A 27,047-nucleotide genomic window follows, 5' to 3' on the forward strand; every position below is an offset into this window, starting at 1 on the left:
CGGTACCCCAGAAACAGAGTAGGGATAGCTGCTGGAGAAGGGAAAGCTTGCATTACAGGACTATAGTCAGTGTTTATATTGCCTTACAGTCCTTCCTGCTGAAACCTATAACCAAATAGTCCATTTCAGGGCTCCATATATTCTATTCAATATAAATACAGCTGTTAGCTGTAGTGTAGGGATTGGTGCTGGAGAAGGGAATGTTTGCACTGCTGGCCTATAGTCATTGGTTATATCGCCTTACTGCCGAAACCTATAATGAAATAGTTTTCTTCAGGGCTCCATGTATTCTATTCAATATAAATACTACTGTTAGCTGTAGTGTATGTATAGCTGCTGGAGATATTGAAAGTTTGCATTACAGGCCTATAGTCAGGGTTTACATTGCCTTATAGGCCTTTCTTCTGAAACCTAAAACCAAAAGTCCTTATCAGGGCTACATCTATTCTATGCAATATAAGTACTATTAGATTTATTTACTGTAGGATAGCTGCTGGAGAAGGGAAAGTTTGCATTACAAGCCTATAGTCAGGGTAACATTGCCTTGCAGTCCTTCCTGCAAAAACCTGTAACCAAATAGTCCTTTTCAGAGTTCTATCTATTCTATTCAGTATTAATATCGCTGTTAGCTGTATTTAGTGTAGGTATAGCTGCTAGAGAACAGTGCATTACAGGCCTATTGTAAGGGTTTATAGGCTTACTGTCTTTGTTGCTGAGACCTAAAACCAAAACTCCTTATCAGGGCTACAACTATTCTATTCTAGTCCCTATTAATACAATTATGAGCTACAAACCTAATTTAATATGCTCAATGCGTGAGGTAAGTGACGAGGAAGTGGACGTGCTGCTGATGATGCACGCAAAGACCAATGCCATGGGCCAGGTAATACTGTGCCTGCTGCAGGAGCACAACAAACATGCTTATCCACAAGACTTAGCTTCCTCTCCCATTTTGCAGGGGGGCACGGGACACCACTCTTGAAGCCAGAGCAGTGCAAACTGGTGGTCGGTTGGAAGGAAGATAATGCTTCCAGTATGTTTCCCAGCACCACCCTGTCTTCCACACAGTCCAGACTCACTAGCAAAGAGTCTAGACAACATAATCCTCACCCTGATCTTCCTTGCTTTCACCATGCCATCTCCTAGGAGATAAGTGATCACTCTTTCGGACACTCCGAGAAGCTCTTTACATGTCCATTTATTGATTCTGGCCTCTCATCATGCACATTTCAAGAGGGACATGAGAATCTTGTGTGTAGTGATGCCTAAATATTTGAGCACCCACAGTGGAAGTGGAAGATGAGGTGTTGGACAATGAAGTCACTGACCTGATCTAGGTAGGTGCTATTCAGAACAACACCAGCCGCTCAGAGGGAGAGGGATCCACAGCACCTGGCAGGAAGAGGCAGTGGGGTCCCCAGAGCACTCACACGCGTGAAGTTCTCAAGCCAAGGGTTAGGTGTTCCCCAGGCTGGTGCTTTTTTAAAGAAAGTGCAGTGACAAACTAATGGTCGTTTACAACATGTGCTGTACTAAAATCACAGGGGCCTGATTACTACCAGCCTGGCCACCATCAGAGTGCTCAAGCACATCATTCAAACACTGGGTAAACCTTGTGGAGGCCAGGACCAAGGCAGACCCTGGGATGGCACATACACTACCAACACTTAGAATTGTGGGCCCTAGTTCCATCAGGATTCCACCATCTACTACACCAGTTCCTACATCCCCACAACACCAGATTCTCATCTACTCGGCGTGGATGGCCTGAAGATGAGGAGCAGGAGGTGGTGAGGGACATGTAGGAGATGGAGAGTGGTCCTCCTGGTGGGGACAGGGAAGTCTTGCTTGTTGGGAGTCTGGAAAACATTTTTTTACTTTATGTACTGCTTTATTATTAGGCTTCATTAGTGTAGGACTGGCTGCTGGATAAGGGATAGTTTAGCATTAGAGGCATATACGTAGAGTTCATTGCCTTACAGTACTTGCTACTGTAAGCTATAACCAAAAGTCATTTTTCGGGCTACATCTATACTGCTGTTACCTGCATTGATTGTAGGGAGAGTTGCTTGAGGAAGGATAGAATAGTATTAGAGTCATATAAGTAGGGTTTATTGGCTTCCACTCCTTTCATAGGTCTACTGCTGCATCAAGCTTAAGACAAAAGTCCTTTTCTGGGCTGCATATTTTATTTTCCCAAATATTACCATAAGGTTTTCAGGCATTTATTATCTAACTAATGCTAGCTGTGCTAGCTGCTGGAGTGAGTCTAGGAGTCTGATTTTTTAAAATTGTAAAAAAGAAAATTCTAAGCCCCTCTTCCACATTTTTCCAGGGTGTATTGCAATCCCGCTGTTACATTTTTGTTAGACCTTGCATTATGTCCATAGGCTTAAGCAGTGTAGGAGTCCCACTCATTTTAAAATTCTCGCTCAGGACATAAGGCTCTGAGAACATGGCCACGGACAGTGACTCACCACGCACTTCCTCCTCTTCAGGGCCAGTCCAGTGAAGTGCCGCCAGTCACTCTCTTCAACTGAACTGCTCTGACCCTGTGCTCTTCACTAGTTAGAGTGAATGCAACCTTCTCCATCCCATCATTACTTTGGTGTGTTTCTTCAATTTTTAATATGGAATGTGACACTGAGTCACTTCTCACGGCCAAGCTGTGAGATGGGAGAGTCAAGGAGTCCAAGACCAGAAGCAAGGAGCATACATCATAAACAAAAGGAAGAGACAAAGGCTTCATCAGGTAACATTCCGAGATCAGAATACCAGGAGGATAGCGGATCAAAGCAGAAGGAGTTAGACAGATGATTAGAACAAGATCCAAGGTCAAGCAATGAAATATCTAGAAACAGAACACAAGACTCAGAGAGACAAACCATATAATAGCTGAATGCATTTCTGGCAGAGGTCAGGGAGAAAGACCCCAATTAAGTTGCCTGGAAATCGCCTTGAAAATTGAAAAGCTGGAGACAGCCAGCATCTCCCAGTCTCAGATTGGACTGCCAAACTGTCAGTCAACCCAATGAGAGTTCAGCACGCCACACATCCAGACTGAACGACTGAGCTGTCAATGAAAGTACTGACAGCTTCAGCACACACCCTGTACTAGATAGTACTGATGAGCTGTCAGTAACTGCATCCCAGACACACTGAAGGGTGGAACCGTGACACATCAATGGTGGTAGGATTTTCATTTTCCACATAATCTTCACACAGCATGTCGACACCTCTAGTTTTATTCAAGTCATAGTTCAAAACATGATAGCTTCGTTCCATGAATTCATTGACAATTTCTCTTTGTACAATCTTTACAAAATTCTAGCAAAATATATTCTGAGGCTATACTCTGTGTCTTCCAGAGTGTTTTGCAATCCCTCCTTGAAATTTTTGCTAGGCCTTGCAACTAGTGCATAGGCTTTACCAGTTTTACCAGTTTTTTTGCTTTATAATGGGAAAAAAAAGTTTTTTGAGACCCTCCTCTACGTGTTTTACAGGGTGTATTGGAGTCCCTCCTTCAAATATTTGGCAGCCTCACACTTAGTTCATAGGTTTTATGAGTCTAGGAGTCCCACTACCTAATAATTTTAACAGTATATTGGAGTCCCTCTTCCTCTAATTTTGTCAGTTCTTACGTTGTCTGCATAGGCTTTGTGAGTTTCAGAGTCCCTCCTTCATAAATTAAACAGGATGTGACTGACCATATCACACACACTGCATGCCAAGATAAGGTACTAAAAAGCTAAAATTACATTTACTGGTGAATGGTTTCTTAACCATTGAAAGCAATGAGAAAGTACAAAAACAATACGTGTAAGCATAGCCTAAGGGGTTGATGAGGCTTTTCTTTTTTCTCTTTTCAATTTTGCCTTATATACTAGTCATTACAAGGGAAAGAATGTTTCCTAACATTTTTTCTTGTAAAATCCATTTTATCTTCGGTTTTGGATGTTTTGATATCACACCATAAAAGTGACATAATACTCTGACAACCTTGTTACCAGCAGCGACCTGGGAGTCAAAGATGTCTTTCCCATGCTGTTCCTATTCCATTTGAGTGCTATTTTCATCCATTTCAGAGATTTTCCTGCTCACCCCCAGACCTTCTGAGAGGGTCTGCCGGAAAAATGCTTGAGTTTCCCATTAACTTCCACAATATTTGTTACTTAAGTCGAGCAAGGCCAAGAGTCTGACCTCCTCGTCTTCTTGAGTAACGAATACTTGAGCATTTTAGTGCTCGTTCTACACTGCTCCTCACCAAAACAGAAAAAAAATTATGAGTGAGGATAAATCTGGTGAATTTTAATACAGATTCAGAAGGAATCTTAATAGCTTCCACAAACATTTAGCAGGCGGTTAGTCCATCTTCATGTGGGATGTTGAAATACAGGGATTCCGCATCCATGTTGGCTATGATGACACCCTTGAGGGAGGGAAGTATTGTAGGTTCCTTTTTCAAAAGGTCTGTGGGGTCATGTAAGTAGCTGGCTGTTTTTATTACCAGTGGTTTAAGAACATTCTTTATCCATCCTGAGATCTTTTCAGTGAGTGTTCCCAGTCCTAAGATGATTGGCCTCCTTGGATTTCCTGGCTTATGAATCTTGGGAAGCATATAGAAAATTCTTATCCTAGGATTCTCAGGTACAAAGTCCAAAAGGTTTTCTTCAACTCTCTCATATATTTTGGAGTTGGGTCATCAACCAGTTTGGTGTAGTACTGTCTGTCCATTTATGATGTCATGTCTCTACTCTTTTTGTGTATATGTTTGTTTCTTCAGATACTTTGTCAAACCATGCTTGATGAAGAGACTTAAGTAGTCTCAAAAGTTTGCTTTGTAACATTTTTTTATTTTTAAAAGGTATCATAACTACAAAATTATTATTTTGTTTCTCTCACTGAGAACAATCAATCTTTTTTCAACTGGCTAACACGGTACCAAACTTTATTTTCTTTTATTTTTCCACATTAATATACCTGAAAATTATTTTAGTATTATTTAATGTCTACATGTAATTACTCTTCTTGGCATCTTTCTTGTTTAATTATAGAGAATAGAATTTTATTTCATAAACTTTAAGTATTCATTTCCTACTTTCAGTTATGTAAACCATAGTGCAGAATTCATACTTGTTTTACTTAGTGAATTATCTTTAATTTAGGGTCAGAACTAGCAATAATGTTGAACATTAGATTGCTTTTCTACGGTTGACATTCACATAATAATGGTATAAATCCCCCCTTCCACCTGCAAGCATTTATAAATGTAAACATAGTTTTCTGGCACTTTGCAGTAACAGCTACATAAAATCCTATAGTAGACTTTGCCAAATTGGTCTAACCAAACAGCTGACTGTCAAGTGTTCCCCCTTTTACTCTTTTAGTGACTGTGGGAATTTAAGATGTTTCCATTTACAACTAAAGCGTTTTGTTGGATGCTGCAATAATCTCATTCCAAATTTAAGGCAAGTTATGTAATATATTAATCTTAATCAGTGAATAGTAATAACACTTATATGACAATATAAAGCACAAAATTGTGTAGTCTATAAAGCCACAAAAAATCTCCATTTTCCTTTATCAATACAACTCATTTAATTTAAAGGGTGTTCCAGTTTTTCCACTCTTATTAAGTGTCCTCTCCAATAATGTGTAGCTAGCACTGTCTCCTACATGTTCTTCTCTCTTATTATGTAAAGCGCCATTTCTAATTAAATAGTGTCTTTCCATATTATTTATAGCACTTTACTTATTTTCAGATTGTTCTTTCTTTTTATTTAGTATTCTCCATTAAAGTATTAATATCATGTTCTATTAAAAATGTAATTATGCTCCTTATCATTGTTTATGAAATGTGCACTAGAGAGTCTGCATGTTTATCACATGACCTATCATCTGATAGGTGCCACCCTTCAAAGGAATTATGTTACTTGTCAGGTGACCAGGGGGCCCATCCAGTCTAAACTGCCTGGGGAACTGGCTACCTTTAAAGGGTTAGTCCAAAACCCAAAAGTAAATTTCAATGAATAAATCTTTAAAAACTAGTAACTTTTGTAATTTAAGTCATGGTAAGATTCCATACCATTTATTCTGTACTGCAACTTAGGGTTCTATTTATATTACCCACTTACTATGATGATTGGTTTGAGATAATGAGGTAATCAAATAAATTGTCATCTGCTGACTGAAACTGCTGTCACTCCTCTTTCTGACTTTAAACAAAACATCGGGGGGAGGGGGGGTTGGAACATCCTCGACCCTCCCCTGCTTCATTGTCACCCAGAAATGAAGTGTCATTGGTGACCCTCATTTCAGGGGCTAGTCCCTGCTCCCTTGTGCAGTGTCTCCCTTGTGCGCAGTCTCCCCTTGTGCCCTGTGTGATGAGCGCAGCATCCGGTCTGCTGTCTGCTTAGATGAATAGTAATAAGCCGGCAGCAGAATGGTGTCATTATGCCCGACAGAGACCAATGTCGTCACCTGCTGTGCGGCACTAGTACTCCTGCAAACCTGCTGCTGGCTTATTACAGTTGATCTAAGCAGACTGGATGCTGCACTCATTGCACAGGGCACTGGGGGAGACTGCTCATGGGGAGACCCTGCACAAGGGACAGACAGGGACCAGATCCTGAAACGAGTGTCATTGATGACGCTCATTTCAGGGTGGCAAATAAAGCAAGGGGGGTGTTGAGATGTCACAACCCATCCCCTCAATGACATTCCATTTAAGGGAGGAAAAGGCTGATCTGATCAGCTGACATGTGCCCGGAACAGCCACGGGTGGAATCGCGATTCACCCGCAGCTGTTAACATGTTAAATGCCACTGTCAAATGCTGAAAGCAGCATTTAACATGCACGTGCAGGAAGCATGTCATTACCTCCTCCCACCCGTGTCACATGACCACGGGTCGCCAATGGCTTGGCATGACAACCCGGGGTCAGCAGGAGACCTCTGTGGTTGTCATTGCTGGATTGCTATTAGCACCGCCTGGTGGTCAGCGCTCATAGCAAGTGAGCATATCTGCTACATAGAGCAAGGCTGCAGCCCTGCTGTATGTAGCAGAGGTGATCGGACAACTGCAGCTTCTAGCCTCTCATGGAGACTATTGAAGCAAGTAAGAAGTAAAAAAAATGTTCAAATCGCCCCCCTTTCACCCCATTCAAAATAAAGCAATAAAAAAATCAAATATACTCATATTTGGTATCACCGCATTCAGAATCGCTCGATCTATCAATATATAAAAATAATTAATCCAAACAGTAAACGACGTAGCGAGAAAAAAAATCGAAATGCCAGAATTACGTTTTTTGGTGGCTGCAACTTTGCAATAAAATGCAACAACAGACACCCCTCCGGTCAGCGCTCACACAGGGTTATTGCCGGCAGTAACGGACCGCGTTATGCCACGGGTAACGCACTCCGTTACCGCCGCTATTAACCCTGTGTGACCAAGTTTTCACTATTGACGCAGCCTATGCAGCGTCAATAGTAAAAACATCTAATGTTAAAAATAATTTAAAAAAATAAAAAATCATTATATACTCACCTTCCACCGCCTTTCCCCCTCCTCGCGATGCTCCGGCCGGTCCATGTAAGCGGAACAATCCAGGCCCAAGGATGGTCTGCCAGAAGGACCTTCCATGATGTCACGGTCATGTGACCGCGACGTGATCACAGGCCCTGCGAGAAGGACCTTCCATGACGTCGCTGTCACATGACCGTGACGTCATGGAAGGTCCTTCTCGCAGGGCCTGTGATCACGTCGCGGTCACATGACCGTGACGTCATGGAAGGTCCTTCTGGCATACCATCCTGGGACCGGAAGCTGCCGCCCGCGGTCGTCACGGTCATGTGACCGCGACGTCATCACAGGTCCTGCGCGAGAAGGACCTGCCATGACGTCACGGTCATGTGACCGTGATGTCATCACACCCTGGGACTGGAATCTGACGCCTGCACCACGCACAAGGCCAGGACTTTAACGGGCTTTCGGAGGGTGATTATATGTTTATTTTTATTTTAACACTGTATACTACGTGGGTCTGTGCTGTATACTCCATTCCTGGGCAATATACTACATGGCTGGGCAATATGCTACGTACGTGGCTGGGCAATATACTACAAGGCTGGGCAATATACTACGTGGCTGGGCAATATACTACATGGCTGGGCAATATACTACGTGGCTGGGCAATATACTATGTGGGCTGTGCTGTATACTACGTGGCTGGACAATATACTACGTTGGCTGTGCTGTATACTATGTGGCTGGGCAATATACTACATGGCTGGGCAATATACTATGCGGCTGGGCAATATACTACGTCGCTGAGCAATAAACTGCGTCACTCTGCAATATACTACGTGGGCTGTGCAATATACTACGTGGCTGTGCAATATACTACATGGCTGGGCAATATACTATGTGGGCTGTGCAATATACTATGTGGCTGTGCAATATATTACGTGGCTGGGCAATATACTACGTGGGCTGTGCTGTATACTATGTGGCTGGGCAATATACTACGTGGGCTGTGCAATATACTACGTGGCTGTGCAATATACTACATGGCTGGGCAATATACTACGTGGGCTGTGCAATATACTATGCGGCTGTGCAATATACTATGTGGCTGGGCAATATACTACATGGGCTGTGCTGTATACTAGGTGGCTGGGCAATATACTACGTGGGCTTTGCTGTATACTACGTGGCTGGGCAATATACTACGTGGCTGGGCAATATACTACGTGGCTGGGCAATATACTACGTCGCTGAGCAATATACTACATCACTTGGCAATATACTACGTGGGCTGTGCAATATACTACTACGTGGCTGTGCAATATACTACATGGCTGGGCAATATACTATGTGGGCTGTGCAATATACTATGTGGCTGTGCAATATATTACGTGGCTGGGCAATATACTACGTGGGCTGTGCTGTATACTATGTGGCTGGGCAATATACTACGTGGGCTGTGCAATATACTACGTGGGCTGTGCTGTATACTACGTGGCTCGGCAATATACTACGTGGGCTGTGCTGTATACAATGTGGCTGGGCAATGTACAACGTGACTGGGCAATATACTACGTGGCTGGGCAATATACTACATCGCTGAACAATATACTACGTCACTCAGCAATATACTACGTGGGCTGTGCAATATACTACGTGTCTGAGCGCTGACCGGAGGGGTATATGCAGGCGCTGGGCAGTGAGTGCGGGGAGTAAGGAGCGGCCATTTTATTCCGGACTGTGTGCGTCGCTGATTGGTCGCGGCAGCCATGACAGGCAGCTGGCGAGACCAATCAGCGAACGAATAACCGCGACAGACAGAAGGACAGACGGAAGTGACCCTTAGACAATTATATAGTAGATAGCTGGGCAATATACTACGTGGCTGTGCCGTATACTACGCCACTGGGCAATATACTGTGTGGCTCTGTGCTGTATACTATGTCACTGGGCAATATACTACATGGCTGGGCAATATACTACGTGGCTGGGCAATATACTACATGGCTGGGCAATATACTACGTGGCTGGGCAACATACTACATGGCTGGGCAATATACTATGTGACTGGGCAATATACTACATGGCTGGGCAATATACTACATGGCTGGGCAATATACTACGTGGCTGGGCAATATACTATGTGGCTGGGCAATATACTACGTGGCTGGGCAATATACTATGTGGCTGGGCAATATACTACGTGGCTGGGCAACATACTACGTGGCTGGGCAATATACTACGTGACTGGGCAATATACTACGTGACTGGGCAATATACTACGTGACTGGGCAATATACTACATGACTGGGCAATATACTACGTGGCTGGGCAATATACTACGTGGCTGGGCAATATACTACGTGACTGGGCAATATACTACGTGACTGTGCAATATACTACATGGCTGGGCAATATACTACGTGGCTGGGCAATATACTACGTGACTGGGCAATATACTACGTGACTGGGCAATATACTACGTGACTGGGCAATATACTATGTGACTGGGCAATATACTACGTGACTGGGCAATATACTACGTGGCTGGGCAATATACTACGTGGCTGGGCAATATACTACGTGGCTGGGCATACTACTATTACGTGGACATACATATTCTAGAATATCCAATGCGTTAGAATCGGGCCACCATCTAGTATATAATAATGTTTCAGCCAGTAATTTGGCCTTCATCAGAACAGATTACAGCCCAGTGTGACAAGTGAAAGAAAAAAATTCCAATGTTGCAGTGCTGAGCTTATCTTATCTGTTAAGTGCTGCAAGCATGTGAATCTTTGTTTTATCACTTGTCACACTATGTGGCAATCTGTTCTGATGAAGGCCAAATTACTGGCTGAAAAGTCATTGCATATACAATGAATTGCCTGTGGGTAATAAAATAAACTTTCGTTGTATTTCCACATAATCCCCTGGAGTGCTAAATCTATAACTTTCACTAATTAACTTCATAGGTGCAGAAAATCTGCAACATCAAATACTCATCATGGGAATATAGCATTAGCATGGTAAAATTGACTACATGCACAGTTTTTTGTGGAAGTTTTACAAAGATGCAGTATTCTCCAGTTATGGCATTATTATGTATTTTTATTCATATACTTCTTCAGAAAAACCTAAAACTTACTTTCAAAAGAAGTGCAAAATGACACAAAACTTGACTAATGAAAAATAACGTATGAAGATAGAAGTCTTAAAGGGGTTTTCCACTTTTAGAAAAGTGGACTTCAATGTTTATTGTCAGGTAGCAAAACCAAACCAAGTAATTCTCACCTACCCTGGGTCCAAGCCCCATTTCAACCACTGCTATAGCCTAAGTGTTTTGGCTGTGTCAGTGTCCAATCAACAGCTCTCATTATTGTACCACCGAATCACTGAGCACAGCAGCTCGGCCGATGTAGACATGAGCTATTGATGTGATGTCAGATATGTGTGTCTAATCTTTCTTACATATTGTTTATTAATACAATAAGAACCATGTGTACTGTTACATTTCTGTATTTTTCTGTATTTTTGACTGTCGTTTTAATTTTTAAGTCATAAATTAATAGTGCACATAAAAATAAACCGCTTTGAAATATATCTTATCACAGAAATCTGCTTGTTTCTTGGTAAAGACTAGGGTTGAGCGAAACGGATCGGTCATTTTCATAAATCGCCGACTTTTGGCACTTTCACTTTTCGTGAAACCCGACCCGATCCCAGTGTGGGGTCGGCCAAGCGGTCGGCGATCTTCGCGCCAAAGTCACGTTTCGTATGAAGCTTTCAGCGCCTTTTCTCAGCCAATGAAGGTGGACGCAGAGTGTGGGCAGCGTGATGACATAGCTCTCGGTCCCCACCATCTTAGAGAAGGGCATTGCAGTGATTGGCTTGCTTTCTGCGGCGTCACAGGGGCTATAAAGGGGCGTGCACGCCGACTGCCATCTTACTGCTGCCGAGCTGAGCATAGGGAGAGGTTGCTGCCACTTCGTCAGAAGCAGGGATAGCGTTAGGCAGGGCACATTAACCCCCAAACCGCTTGTGCTGTAGCGATTTCCACTGTCCAACACCACCTTTTCTTTGCAGGGACAGTGGAGGCTAGATTTCTCTTCATCAGCTCTGTAGCTTACTGGGCTGCCCTAGAAGGCTCCCTGATAGCTGCATTGGTGTTTGTACGCCGCTGTGCAAACCAACTGCTTTTTTAAAAGCACAAATCCTGTTGCTCCTTCCTTTCTGCACAGCTATCTTGTTTGTTTGTCCACACTTTTTGTGTGCAGCAGTCCTTTTTATTGCTGCCTGCCATACTTTTCAGAGATTATTGTAGGGAGATAGTAATTGTAGTACAGTCCCTTTTATTTTTTTTATATATATATCTTCCAGCCACTTTCAGCCCCTGAAACTGTGTAGTGTAAAACAGTGGGCCTGTATTTTTCTGCACTGTCCCACACCTGAAAAGGGAGATTAATATTGTCAATCAGTGCATCTGCGCCAGTCCTGTCTGTGGTATCTCTGTCAGTCATTTTGTGCCACAGAAACTATACTGTAATATAGTGGGCCTGATTTATTCACTAGTCTCCCCCCAAAAAAATAAAAATAAAAGGAGAATAATTTTGCCAAATTTGTGCATCTGTGCCAGTCGTGTCTGTGGTATCTCTGTCAGTCATTTTCAGCCACAGAAACTATACTGTCATACATTGGGCCTGATTTAATCACTAGTCTCACATATAAAAAAATAAAAATAAAGGGAGAATAATATTGCCAAATCTGTGCATCTGTGCCAGTCGTGTCTGTGGTATATCTGTCAGTCATTTTGTGCCACAGAAACTATACTGTCATACATTGGGCCTGATTTAATCACTAGTCTCCCATATGAAAAAAATAAAAATAAAGGGAGAATAATATTGCCAAATCTGTGCATCTGTGCCAGTCGTGTCTGTGGTATCTCTGTCAGTCATTTTCAGCCACAGAAACTATACTGTCATACATTGGCCCTGATTTATTCACTAGTCTCCCATATAAAAAAATAAAAATAAAGGGAGAATAATATTGCCAAATCTGTGCATCTGTGCCAGTCATGTCTGTGGTATCTCTGTCAGTCATTTTCAGCCACAGAAACTATACTGTCATACATTGGGCCTGATTTAATCACTAGTCTCACATATAAAAAAATAAAAATAAAGGGAGAATAATATTGCCAAATCTGTGCATCTGTGCCAGTCCTGTCTGTGGTATCTCTGTCAGTCATTTTGTGCCACAGAAACTATACTGTCATACATTGGGCCTGATTTATTCACTAGTCTCCCCCCAAAAAAATAAAAATAAAAGGAGAATAATTTTGCCAAATTTGTGCATCTGTGCCAGTCGTGTCTGTGGTATCTCTGTCAGTCATTTTCAGCCACAGAAACTATACTGTCATACATTGGGCCTGATTTAATCACTAGTCTCACATATAAAAAAATAAAAATAAAGGGAGAATAATATTGCCAAATCTGTGCATCTGTGCCAGTCGTGTCTGTGGTATATCTGTCAGTCATTTTGTGCCACAGAAACTATACTGTCATACATTGGGCCTGATTTAATCACTAGTCTCCCATATGAAAAAAATAAAAATAAAGGGAGAATAATATTGCCAAATCTGTGCATCTGTGCCAGTCGTGTCTGTGGTATCTCTGTCAGTCATTTTCAGCCACAGAAACTATACTGTCATACATTGGCCCTGATTTATTCACTAGTCTCCCATATAAAAAAATAAAAATAAAGGGAGAATAATATTGCCAAATCTGTGCATCTGTGCCAGTCATGTCTGTGGTATCTCTGTCAGTCATTTTCAGCCACAGAAACTATACTGTCATACATTGGGCCTGATTTAATCACTAGTCTCACATATAAAAAAATAAAAATAAAGGGAGAATAATATTGCCAAATCTGTGCATCTGTGCCAGTCGTGTCTGTGGTATCTCTGTCAGTCATTTTCAGCCACAGAAACTATACTGTCATACATTGGGCCTGATTTATTCACTAGTCTCCCATATAAAAAAATATAAATAAAGGGATAATAATATTGCCAAATCTGTGCATCTGTGCCAGTCCTGTCTGTGGTATCTCTGTCAGTCATTTTGTGCCACAGAAACTATACTGTCATACATTGGCCCTGATTTATTCACTAGTCTCCCATATAAAAAAATAAAAATAAAGGGAGAATAATATTGCCAAATCTGTGCATCTGTGCCAGTCATGTCTGTGGTATCTCTGTCAGTCATTTTCAGCCACAGAAACTATACTGTCATACATTGGGCCTGATTTATTCACTAGTCTCCCATATAAAAAAATATAAATAAAGGGAGAATAATATTGCCAAATCTGTGCATCTGTGCCAGTCCTGTCTGTGGTATCTCTGTCAGTCATTTTGTGCCACAGAAACTATACTGTCATACATTGGGCCTGATTTAATCACTAGTCTCCCATATAAAAAAATAAAAATAAAGGGTGAATAATATTGCCAAATCTGTGCATCTGTGCCAGTCCTGTCTGTGGTATCTCTGTCAGTCATTTTGTGCCACAGAAACTATACTGTCATACATTGGGCCTGATTTAATCACTAGTCTCCCATATGAAAAAAATAAAAATAAAGGGAGAATAATATTGCCAAATCTGTGCATCTGTGCCAGTCGTGTCTGTGGTATCTCTGTCAGTCATTTTCAGCCACAGAAACTATACTGTCATACATTGGCCCTGATTTATTCACTAGTCTCCCACATAAAAAAATAAAAATAAAGGGAGAATAATATTGCCAAATCTGTGCATCTGTGCCAGCCATGTCTGTGGTATCTCTGTCAGTCATTTTCAGCCACAGAAACTATACTGTCATACATTGGGCCTGATTTAATCACTAGTCTCACATATAAAAAAATAAAAATAAAGGGAGAATAATATTGCCAAATCTGTGCATCTGTGCCAGTCGTGTCTGTGGTATCTCTGTCAGTCATTTTCAGCCACAGAAACTATACTGTCATACATTGGGCCTGATTTAATCACTAGTCTCCCATATAAAAAAATAAAAATAAAGGGTGAATAATATTGCCAAATCTGTGCATCTGTGCCAGTCCTGTCTGTGGTATCTCTGTCAGTCATTTTGTGCCACAGAAACTATACTGTCATACATTGGGCCTGATTTAATCACTAGTCTCCCATATGAAAAAAATAAAAATAAAGGGAGAATAATATTGCCAAATCTGTGCATCTGTGCGAGTCATGTCTGTGGTATCTCTGTCAGTCATTTTCAGGCACAGAAACTATACTGTCATACATTGGCCCTGATTTATTCACTAGTCTCCCATATAAAAAAATAAAAATAAAGGGAGAATAATATTGCCAAATCTGTGCATCTGTGCCAGTCGTGTCTGTGGTATCTCTGTCAGTCATTTTCAGCCACAGAAACTATACGGTCATACATTGGGCCTGATTTATTCACTAGTCTCCCATATAAAAAATATAAATAAAGGGAGAATAATATTGCCAAATCTGTGCATCTGTGCCAGTCCTGTCTGTGGTATCTCTGTCAGTCATTTTGTGCCACAGAAACTATACTGTCATACATTGGGCCTGATTTAATCACTAGTCTCCCATATAAAAAAAATAAAAATAAAGGGAGAATAATATTGCCAAATCTGTGCATCTGTGCCAGTCGTGTCTGTGGTATCTCTGTCAGTCATTTTGTGCCACAGAACCTATACTGTCATACATTGGGCCTGATTTATTCACTAGTCTCCCTTATAAAAAAATAAAAATAAAGGGAGAATAATATTGCCAAATCTGTGCATCTGTGTCAGTCGTGTCTGTGGTATCTCTGTCAGTCATTTTCAGCCACAGAAACTATACTGTCATACATTGGGCCTGATTTATTCACTAGTCTCCCATATAAAAAAAATATAAATAAATGGAGAGTAATATTGCCAAATCTGTGCATCTGTGCCAGTTGTGTCTGTGGTATCTCTGTCAGTCATTTTCAGCCACACAAACTATACTGTCATACATTGGGCCTGATTTAATCACTAGTCTCCCATATAAAAAAAATAAATAAAGGGAGAATAATATTGCCAAATCTGTGCATCTGTGCCAGTCCTGTCTGTGGTATCTCTGTCAGTCATTTTGTGCCACAGAAACTATACTGTCATACATTGGGCCTGATTTATTCACTAGTCTCCCATATAAAAAAATAAAAATAAAGGGAGAATAATATTGCCAAATCTGTGCATCTGTGCCAGTCGTGTCTGTGGTATCTCTGTCAGTCATTTTCAGCCACAGAAACTATACTGTCATACATTGGGCCTGATTTATTCACTAGTCTCCCATATAAAAAAATATAAATAAAGGGAGAATAATTTTGCCAAATCTGTGCATCTGTGCCAGTCATGTCTGTGGTATTGTCATACAGGGGGCCTGATTTATTCAGCACTCACCAAAACATAAAAAGGAGATTTATATTCACAACAAGTTAACATACACCTTCTACCTTGTTTTTCAGTACCATATAACAGTTGTTAGTTTGGTTACATTTTCCCAAAAATGAGGAAGGCTGGTGGAAGAGGTTGTGGCCGTGGGCAGTCATTGCCATCTGGTAATGCTGATGGTGGTGGTGGTGGTGCTGGTGGAGCATCGGGTGGGAGAGGGAAAATTAAAATAGCACCTCGAGTTGTTGAGCCAGCTTCATCATCCGGCTACACAAGGCCTCAAACACTACCTTTTCTGGGAGTAGGAAAACCGCTGTTAAAGCCGGAGCAGCAGGAAAAAGTTTTGGCTTTCATTGCTGACTCAGCCTCTAGCTCTTTCGCCTCCTCTTCGGATAGTTCAAAATTGAAAAGTAGCCAGTCGTCGATGGATGCTCCCGGTCAGGAACAAGTTGATTCCTTGTGTCCTTCCCCCAAAACAACAGTGAAGGATGCGTCAGGCGACACAACAATTTACTCCATGGAGCTCTTTACACATACCATGCCTGGGTTAGAAAGGGAAATAGTTAACAGCCCACTAGAAGATGATTCGGACATAAAGTGCACTGATTCACAGCCACAGCTAGATTGTCATGCTGTTCCATCGACTCACATCACTACATTGCCCTCGCAGTGTACTGAGCCAGAAACTGACCCTGATGAGACGATGGTGCCCATTCTCGAACGTTATAGCACCTTACACGGTGACACAGAGATAGCTGAACATGAGACTGAAGAGGAGGTGATAGATGACCCAGTTGTAGACCTAAATTGGCAGCCATTGGGGGAAGAAGGTGCCGCTGGCAGTAGCTCAGAAGCGGAGGAGGAGGATCGGCAGCAGCCATCTACATCACATTTGCTTTCATCTGGCAGTCCCGTCTCTGGCCAAAAAAGTTTGGCAAAACCAAAACCAGTTTTAGGACAGCGTGGCCATCCGGTGAAAGTAACACAGCATGCAATGCCTGAAAAGGTATTCCATAGTAGGAAGAGTGTAGTGTGGCAATTTTTTACCCAAGATCCGAATGATGAGTGCAAAGTTATCTGTAAGAAATGCTCAAAAACATTTAGCAGAGGGAAGAACCCCACAATTTAAATACAACGTGCATGCTCAGACATGTAACCAGCATGTACTTGCAAGCCTGGAATAACTCCCAAACGTCCCCTACTGTTGGTGCACCTGCTCAGAATCCAGGTAGTCAGCAACGCTACATCACTTCCCCCACTGTAAGCCCACCGGTTAGAACAACAACAGCAGCAAATGTGGAGGTGTCGTCGCTAGGGCAAAGCAGTCAGGGAATCAGAAGTTTATTGGTAGGAAACACAGCATGTAGGCCTACATCGAGAATACCATCACCAACCCTCTCTCAATCTGCCATATCCACCACCACCAATGCAAGTCCCACCATATGCACCTCGCCAGTCCAGCTCACCCTCCAAGAGACTCTCATTAGAAAAAGAAAGTACTCACCCTCTCATCCGCGTACACAGGGTTTGAACGCCCACATTGCTAGACTTACATCGTTAGAGATTATGCCCTACCGCTTGGTTGAAAGCGAAGCTTTCAAAGCCTTGATGGCCTACGCAGTACCACGCTCTGAGCTACCCAGTCGACACTTCTTTTTGAGAAAAGCCATCCCAGCCCTCCACCAGCATGTCAAAGACCGCATTCTCCATGCACTGAGGGAATCATTCAGTAGAAAGGTGCACCTCACAACTGATGCATGGACCAGTAGGCATGGTCAGGGACGTTACGTGTCCATCATGGCACACTGGGTTAATGTGGTGGATGCAGGGTCCACAGGGGACAGCCACAGTGGGACAGTTCTGCCTAGCCCACGGTCTAGGAAACAGTTGGCTGTAGGCGTTCACCACCCCTCCTCCTCCTCTTCCAGCCGAAGCGAAAGCTCATCCACAGAGCGCAGTCGCACGACCACTCCATCCGCAGCTGCCAGTGTTGCACATGAGGTGTCCCATTATGGAACAGCTAGTGGTAAGCGTCAGCAGGCTGTGTTGGAAATGAAGTGCTTGGGCGACAACAGACACACCGCGGAAGTTCTGGCCGAGTTCTTGCAGCAAGAAACTCAGTCATGGCTGGGCAGTGTACATCTTGAGGCAGGCAAGGTAGTCAGTGATAACGGGAGGAATTTTATGGCTGCCATAGCCCTTTCAGAACTGAAACACATACTTTGCCTGGCTCACACCTTGAACCTGGTGGTGCAGTGCTTCCTGAAAAGTTATCTGGGGTTACCAGCCCTGCTCCTCAAGGTGCGACGACTTTGCTCTCACATCCGCCGTTCGCCCGTACACTCCAGCCGTATGCAGAACCATCAGCGATCGTTGAAGCTTCCCCAGCACCGCCTAATAATCGACGTTGCTACAAGGTGGAACTCTACACTGCACATGCTTCAGAGGCTGTGCGAGCAGAGGCATGCTGTCATGTATTTGTGGGAGGATATACATACACGGGCAGGCAGTTGTCTGCTGTGCAGTGGTCGAAGCTCTGACTTGACTCTGTCAAGTCCTTCAGTGTTTTGAGGAATGCACACGGCTGGTCAGTGCGGACAACGCCATCATAAGCATGAGCATTCCACTAATGCGCCTGCTGATGCAAAGTTTGACGCACATTAAGGAGCAGGCGTCTGCAGCCGAAGAGGAGGGAAGCCTTGATGACAGTCAGCCATTGTCTGCTCTGGGAAGTCTCGGGGACGAGGTTGCGGACAAAGAGGAGGAGGAGGAGGAAGATGGGGATGATTATTTAAGGGAGGAGGAAGCATCTCAAGGGGGAATAGAAATTGTTGGTGGTGCAAGGTCAGGTACAGGTTTTTTGCGGGAGACAAGTGATGTGGATTTGCCAGAAAGTGCTCCTCAACCCAGCACAAACATAGATTTGACACCTGGAACATTGGCCCACATGGCTGATTATGCATTGCGTATCCTAAAAAGGGACCCCCGCATTATCAAAATGATGACCGATGACGATTACTGGTTGGCCTGCCTCCTGGATCCACGCTATAAAGGGAAATTGCAAAATATAATGCCACATGAGAATCTTGAGCAAATATTGGCTACCAGACAAGCAACTCTTGTAGACCGTTTGGTTCAGGTATTCCCAGCACACAGTGGCGGTGATGGTTCTCACACGAGCTGCAGGGGGCAACATGCAAGAGGTGTTAGAGGGGCACAAATCAGAAGTGGTGTTGGACAGAGGGGTTTTATGACCAGGTTGTGGAGTGATTTCGCAATGACCGCAGACACGACAGGTACTGCAGCATCAATTCAAAGTGACAAGAGACAACATTTGTCCAGTATGGTTACTAACTATTTTTCCTCCCTTATCGATGTTCTCCCTCACACTTCATTCCCCTTTGATTACTGGGCATCTAAAATAGACACCTGGCCTGAATTGGCAGAATATGCATTACAGGAGCTGCTGGTTCAATACTGACCGAAAAAAGGACTCGTCTGGCTACCCAAAATGTTGATGATCTAACCTTCATTAAAATGAACCAATCATGGATTTCTAATTATTTTGCTCCACCTTTCCCTGCTGACACCTAGCTTTCCTGTAAAAAGATCTTGCTTTTGAACTCGTCTTACTGACTGCTCCAATTTCTCCATTTGCAGCTGCTGTATGTCCACCATAGGCCTTTTTTACACCTCCCTAAATGGGCTGACTCCCCCTACGGGGCTGTGGTCACCACTTGGCGCACGCACCCGTGCGAGGGCTGTTTGGCTGAAGAGGTGGGTGTGCCCACTTTTGGGCGACGGCACTGGCACAGGGTCCCTCATAGTACAATGAAGTGTCTCTGGCGGTGGTGGTGCACACCCAACGTCAGACACACCGTCGTAACATGAGGGGCCCTGGGCCAGTACCGCTGCCCACGAGAGAGTGTTCCCCCCCAGCTCAAACAGTGCTCTACCACTTTCAAAATTACCTCTCACTGCTCCACCACTGTTTAGTCTGTGCTGATAAATCCTTCAATGGCACTGCCAATACCAATTTGTTGACATGATTGTTGATAGTAAAAATATTCAGGGGCCCTGCCCTACATTTACACCAGTTAATACTTTGTGCCAACTAACACTGTCGGCAAGTCAGCAGAGGAGCCCACCCCTGTACCTAGGTATGCCACCTGTTTATTTGTGATTTTTTTTTTGCCAGACATTCACCTCACTTTATTATTTAGGCCTACTAACTGTGTCAGACACTCCTTACAGTTGTCCTCCACTGAACAAAGCTAGGCCGCCTGCGTGCTCCTGTAACCTATTTTTAACTGCATTTTGCCTATTACTTTTTTGGGCCTACTAACTGTGTCTGCCCCTCGGTGCAATCGTCCTCCGCTGACCACACCAATGCTGCCTGTGTAGCCCCTGTAGCCTAATTTAAACTGCATAGAGCCTGCTTTTTTATTTTAGGCCTAGGAAGTCTCTCTGCGGTCCCTCCTTGCAATCGTCCTCTGCTGAGCACACCAATGCTGCCTGTGTACCCATGTAACCTATTTAAAACTGCATAGAGCCTGCTTTTTTATTTTAGGCCTAGTAAGTCTGTCTGCGGTCCCTCCTTGCAATCGTCCTCCGCTGACGACACCAATGCTGCCTGTGTACCCATGTAACCTATTTAAAACTGCATAGAGCCTGCTTTTTTATTTTAGGCCTAGTAAGTCTGTCTGCGGTCCCTCCTTGCAATCGTCCTCCGCTGACCACACCAATGCTGCCTGTGTACCCCTGCGAGATATCTCTAAGTGCCTTGAGCCTATTTTATTATTTTAGGCCTAGTAAGTCTGTCTGCGGTCCCTCCTTGCAATCGTCCTCCGCTGACCACACCAATGCTGCCTGTGTACCCCTGCGAGATAACTCTAAGTGCCTTGAGCCTATTTTTATTTATTTTAGGCCTAGTAAGTCTGTCTGCGGTCCCTCCTTGCAATCGTCCTCCGCTGACCACACCAATGCTGCCTGTGTACCCATGTAACCTATTTAAAACTGCATAGAGCCTGCTTTTTTATTTTAGGCCTAGGAAGTCTGTCTGCGGTCCCTCCTTGCAATCGTCCTCCGCTGAACACACCATTGCTGCCTGTGTACCCCTGTAACCAATTTAAAACTGCATAGAGCCAACTTTTTTATTTTAGGCCTAGTAAGTCTGTCTGCGGTCCCTCCTTGCAATCGTCCTCCGCTGACCACACCAATGCTGCCTGTGTACCCCTGCGAGATATCTCTAAGTGCCTTGAGCCTATTTTATTATTTTAGGCCTAGTAAGTCTGTCTGCGGTCCCTCCTTGCAATCGTCCTCCGCTGACCACACCAATGCTGCCTGTGTACCCATGTAACCTATTTAAAACTGCATAGAGCCTGCTTTTTTATTTTAGGCCTAGGAAGTCTGTCTGCGGTCCCTCCTTGCAATCGTTCTCTGCTGAGCACACCAATGCTGCCTGTGTACCCTTGTAGCCTAATTTAAACTGCATAGAGCCTGCTTTTTCATTTTAGGCCTATGAAGTCTGTCTGCGGTCCCTCCTTGCAATCGTCCTCCGCTGAACACACCAATGCTGCCTGTGTACCCCTGTAACCAATTTAAAACTGCATAGAGCCAACTTTTTTATTTAACACATACTACCTTTGTCTGTCTGCACCACTCAATCCCGCAGTCCTCCGCTGAAAAAGCTGAGCTTCAATCTTCAGGCTTTCGGCCTGTATTTAGAATTTAAAACTGCATTTGGGCTACTAGTTTGGGTGGGTCTAGTAACGGTGTCTGCCACTCCAGGGTTTTCTCCTGTTTGGTTTTCCAGAGCTTAAATTTTCAGGCTTTTGGCCTACATTTTAAATATTAAACTGCATTTGGCCTACTACATTGGTTGGGCCTAGTAACGGTGTCTGCCACTCCTTGCTTGTCTCCTCCACTGAATAAAGCTTAGCTTCAATCTTCAGGCTTTCGGCCTACATTTTAAATATTAAACTGCGTTTGGGCTACTAGTTTGGGTGGGCCTACTATCGGTGTCTGCCGCTCCAAGGTGTTTCCCAGGTTTACTTGCCTGAGCTTCAATCTTCAGGCTTTCGGCCTATATTTGAAATATGAAACTGGATTTGGGATACTAGTTGGATTGGGCCTACTAACGGTGTCTGCTGCTCCTTGGTGTTCTCCTCCACTGAACAAAGCTGAGCTTCAATCTTCAGGCTCTCATTAAGTAGTTGTTAATATAACACTGCAGTTGGCCTACTAGTTTGGTTGGGGCCTACTAACGGTGTCTGTCGCTCCAAGGTGTTCTCCAGGTTTACTTGCCTGAGCTTCAATCTTCAGGCTCTCAATAAGTAGTTGTTAATATAACACTGCAGTGGGCCTACTACTTTGGTTGGGCCCTAGTAACGGTGTCTGCCACTCCTTGCTTGTCTCCTCCACTGAATAAAGCTTAGCTTCAATCTTCAGGCTTTCGGCCTATAGGGATTTTTTAAACTGCATTTGGCCTACTACTTTGGTTGGGCCTAGTAATGGTGTCTGCCACACCTTGGTGTTGTCCTGTGTTATTTTCCTGAGCTTCAATCTTCAGGCTTTCGGCCTATATTTTTAATATTAAACTGCATTGGGCCTACTAGTGTGGTTGGGCCCTTAAAACGGTGTCTGCCGCTCCTGGGTTTTCTCCTGTTTTGTTTTCCTGAGCTTCAATCTTCAGGCTTTCGGCCTACATTTTAAATATTAAACTGCATTTGGCTTACTACTTTGGTTGGGCCTAGTAATGGTGTCTGCTGCACCTTGGTGTTGTCCTGTGTTATTTTCCTGAGCTTCAATCTTCAGGCTTTAGGCCTATATTTTTAATATTAAACTGCATTGGGCCTACTAGTGTGGTTGGGCCCTTAAAACGGTGTCTGCCGCTCCTGGGTTTTCTCCTGTTTTGTTTTCCTGAGCTTCAATCTTCAGGCTTTCGGCCTACATTTTAAAAATTTACCTGCATTTGGCCTACTACTTTGGTTGGGCCAAGTAACGATGTCTGCCGCACCTTGGTGTTGTCCTGTGTTATTTTCCTGAGCTTCAATCTTCAGGCTTTCGGCCTATATTTTTAATATTAAACTGCATTGGGCCTACTAGTTTGGTTGGGCCCTTAAAACGGTGTCTGCCGCTCCTGGGTTTTCTCCTGTTTTGTTTTCCTGAGCTTCAATCTTCAGGCTTTCGGCCTACATTTTAAATATTAAACTGCATTTGGCCTACTACTTTGGTTGGGCTTAGTAACGGTGTCTGCTGCACCTTGGTGTTGTCCTGTGTTATTTTCCTGAGCTTCAATCTTCAGGCTTTCGGCCTATATTTTTAATATTAAACTGCATTGGGCCTACTAGTGTGGTTGGGCCCTTAAAACGGTGTCTGCCGCTCCTGGGTTTTCTCCTGTTTTGTTTTCCTGAGCTTCAATCTTCAGGCTTTCGGCCTACATTTTAAAAATGTAACTGCATTTGGCCTACTACTTTGGTTGGGCCTAGTACCGGTGTCTGCCGCACCTTGGTGTTGTCCTGTGTTATTTTCCTGAGCTTCAATCTTCAGGCTTTCGGCCTATATTTTTAATTTTAAACTGCATATGGGCCTACTAGTGTGGTTGGGCCCTTAAAACGGTGTCTGCCGCTCCTGGGTTTTCTACTCCACTGAACAAAGCAATGCCGCCTGGTTAGGCCTGTTACCAATTTTGAACTGCATTTAGCCCACTTTATTATTTGGGCCTATATCTGTGTTTCCTCCTCATCCTGCTCATTGCCCAGCCAGTGCTAGATGAGTCTTGTGGTACATTGACCCAGACCACTACATTCCCTTTGCACGCTACACAGCCACAATCTGATTCTGCTGAAAGTCAGGTTCCCCTTCCCGCATACTATACCACCTCACACAGGGAAAAGAGGAAGGTGCAGATGAAAGTGCAGGTTCCTTCATCAGGTGGGGGGGCATACTCGTTAGCGACATCACTGGCACAGGGCCCCTCAGAGTACGCAAAAGTGTCGCTGCCGGTGGGAGGCGCCCCCGGCGTGCAAACACACCGCCGTACTTTGAGGGGCCCTGTGCCAGTGCTAATGCGAACTAGTGGGCCCCCCCTGCTTGCTCAGGATCACAGCACTTGCAAAGTTGAAATACTTACCTCTCCCTGCTCCACCGCCGTGACGTAATCCACGTTTCCTGGGCCCACTAAAAAATTGAACCAGCCCTACCCCCCACAACTTTAGCCAAATGACCCCCAATTTCCAATGCCTAACTATTATTATAAAGTAAATTAAGATTGACAAGCTTCAGTAACAAGAATGGATGTTTTTGCCATTACAATGGGCACTGTAGGTGTTTTACTGGCCTCCACTCACTGCCGACTAGGCTTCCCCATTGACTTGCATTGGGTTTCGTGTTTCGGTCGATCACCGACTTTTGGCGATAATCGGACGATTTCACTCGACTCGACTTTTGACAAAGTCGGGTTTCGCGAAACCCGACTCGATCCTAAAAAAGTGAAAGTCGCTCAACCCTAGTCAAGACTGATCACTTATTTTCAAAATTCGCCATTCCCTGTAAAATCTAAAGACATACGCTCTCATTGCTGAGATATGAAATGACAGTTGCTACTGATTAAAATCTATGTAGAGGGAGTGGTGGTGGAAGAGGGAGTGGTGGTGGAAAAGGGAGGAGCAAGAGGTAGAACTACTCCCTCCTCTTCACCGTCATCTATACACAGAAACTTATCTGTCATAACTGTCATCTCCTTACTCATTAATGTAAAAATCTGTCTTCATTGAATACAGAATTTTACCTATAAATTGAGAATTTTTAACACGATTGATAGTCCTAACAAAGAAAGAAGAAAATTTATCTGATAAGATATATTACAAAGTTGCTTATTTTGATGTGCTTTATTGATTTATTGAATACAAATTACAATGATTACTCTTTAAAGGAACACGAAAAAAGACACAGATGGCATCACTATATACAGGGCATCTCTACCATAAGCCAAGGAGGTATTTTTGTTGGTATTTATTTTAATTTAGTTTGTGTTTTATATTTTGTACATTGTATAACAATTTTTTTGTTTTCCCAAGAAGTTTTACAACTTTGTCTGAATTCCCATGACGGCACGTGACCATTTGTTAGAGACCGTTTCTTATCCGCTTCAATACCAAGACACTGTCATGCTTGACACTATTTCTCCAGGTCATCAGCTGCTAATTACTTTGAGGTATTATTATTTTCTTTATTTTTTTTTATGTTTTCTTTTGTGTATCGTGTTATATAATTAATATGGTTTAATTGTTTGTTTTCAACATGCTCTTTGCAGACTCTTTGCCACAGGAAAAAATTATGCACCACTACGCATGCAGTAAAATCAGTTTCCAAATGATGCAGTCCGACTCCGGAGGTTTGTTTGCAGATGGCAGCAGGATTTCAATCTGTGGCCAATTTCTCCAACTGTATACGTCCTGTCAATACTAAGTACCTACATGTGCATTAGCCACTGTAATCAGGATCACATTTCTTTAATTACAAATTAATGTCTTCAAAGGGAGATTTGTAGTTAAAATTCTGCGCTGCCGCTAAGATGAATTTCAGGAGAGTATAGTTGATTCACAGTCTCGGTCTGGAGTGGTGAGCTAGGAGTTGGAGTATCGTTGCTGGTGGTGTATTTCCCTTTGTCTTATTTTCTCCTTCCTATATTTGTATTTATTTTGCCCTGTGCACTTATTGTGTATTCCTGTGTGACTGCGGCGTGTTGCATATTTTTCCGTTATCCTTCTTGTCTGTGCTAACTGTGGGTATTGGTGTGTGGTCTCTTCACTGGGTGGTGGGTGGTGGTTTCAGCCTAGGGTTGAAACAGGAGACAGGGTGAGGATGGAGGCCCAGACATGCACACCATCAGTGTAAACTCTGGGAGAGGGTCAGTCAGAGTTTCCCTAGTCTGAGGGAAATCGCAGGGGCCCGGGTCATTAGCTCTTGCATACCTAGGTCTCCCGTGACATTATAATCGGCCAACATTATTTGAATTCCATGGATCCCATGAGTTCCATAACCCACCAGTTGGAGGCGCTGTCCCTACAGGTCACTGAGTTGAGGGGGGCAGTGCAGCTACAGGGACTAGCAGTATCTAATGTGCAAGCCGGAGTGACAGGTAGAGTTGCTGAGCCTAAGTTTCCTTTGCCAGAAAAGTTTACTGGGGAACGCAGTAAATTTGTTACTTTTCGTGAAGCTTGCAAACTGTATTTTCGGATGCGTCCGATCTCCTCAGGTAATGAGGCTCAGCGTGTGGGCCTGGTGTTGTCATTATTAAACGGGGACCCCCAAGCATGGGCGTTTTCTTTGCCATCTGATTCTGCTGCATTTAACTCTGTGGAGAGTTTTTTTTCTGTTCTTGGACACATTTACGATGATCCTGACAGAATGGCTCTAGCAGAATCTAAGATACGCACTATTCGCCAGGGGGAGCGTGTTGCAGAGGATTACTGTTCTGAATTTCGCCGCTGGGCGGTCGACACTCAGTGGAATGATCCCGCGCTGCGGTGTCAGTTTATTCATGGGGTTTCTGGAAGGGTTAAAAAAGCCCTCCTGATGTACGAGACTCCTGCTTCACTAGATTCCGCTATGAGTCTTGTTGTCCACATTGATCGCCGTTTGCATCTGGGGGAGCATGAGACGCCACCTGTGGGAGAAGGTTTAGGTTCACGTGAGGTTGCTGCAGGTGAGCCCACGGAGCCTATGCAAATCGCAGGGGTGTCACATGTTAAGCATCGAGCCCCTGTGCTCAGGAAGCAGGGAGCCTGTTTTTACTGTGGTAAAACTGGTCATTTTGTTAATATTTGTCCTTTGCTGTCAAAGAAAAATGCAACGGCGGAAAGCTTCTAAGCTGAGAGGTTGTGGAGGAGTCCAATCTGAGCTTATGTATATACTCCATGGTGGTTTCTCAATGCATGCCCCCTGCCAAAGTTTTTGTCGCTGGCAGAGAGCTGCCAATCACGGTTTTTGTGGATAGTGGTTCTGCCACAAATCTCATTGATGAGGAGTTTGCGCGCACAGCCGGTTTTAGGGTCGAAAAACTGC

The 27,047-nt window shown here is 43.7% G+C and overlaps 1 long non-coding RNA gene across 3 annotated transcripts in view; it reads left to right on the forward strand.

The window, feature by feature from the left end:
- The first annotated feature begins 2,805 nt into the window (after window positions 1-2,805).
- Window positions 2,806-27,047, forward strand: part of LOC143773557 (uncharacterized) — a 28,517-nt gene continuing 4,275 nt past the window's right edge. The window contains exons 1-4 of one of the 3 annotated variants that reach the window (XR_013215231.1): window positions 2,806-3,190; window positions 24,913-24,976; window positions 25,061-25,194; window positions 25,294-25,374. This is a non-coding gene — a long non-coding RNA (uncharacterized LOC143773557). Of the gene's footprint in view, window positions 3,191-24,912; window positions 24,977-25,057; window positions 25,521-27,047 lie in introns of those variants that run through there. The other 2 variants (XR_013215232.1, XR_013215230.1) reach the window with 2 other exon arrangements.

This window comes from Ranitomeya variabilis, chromosome 5 (assembly GCF_051348905.1).
Source record: "Ranitomeya variabilis isolate aRanVar5 chromosome 5, aRanVar5.hap1, whole genome shotgun sequence".
Classification (NCBI taxonomy): Eukaryota; Metazoa; Chordata; class Amphibia; order Anura; family Dendrobatidae; genus Ranitomeya; species Ranitomeya variabilis.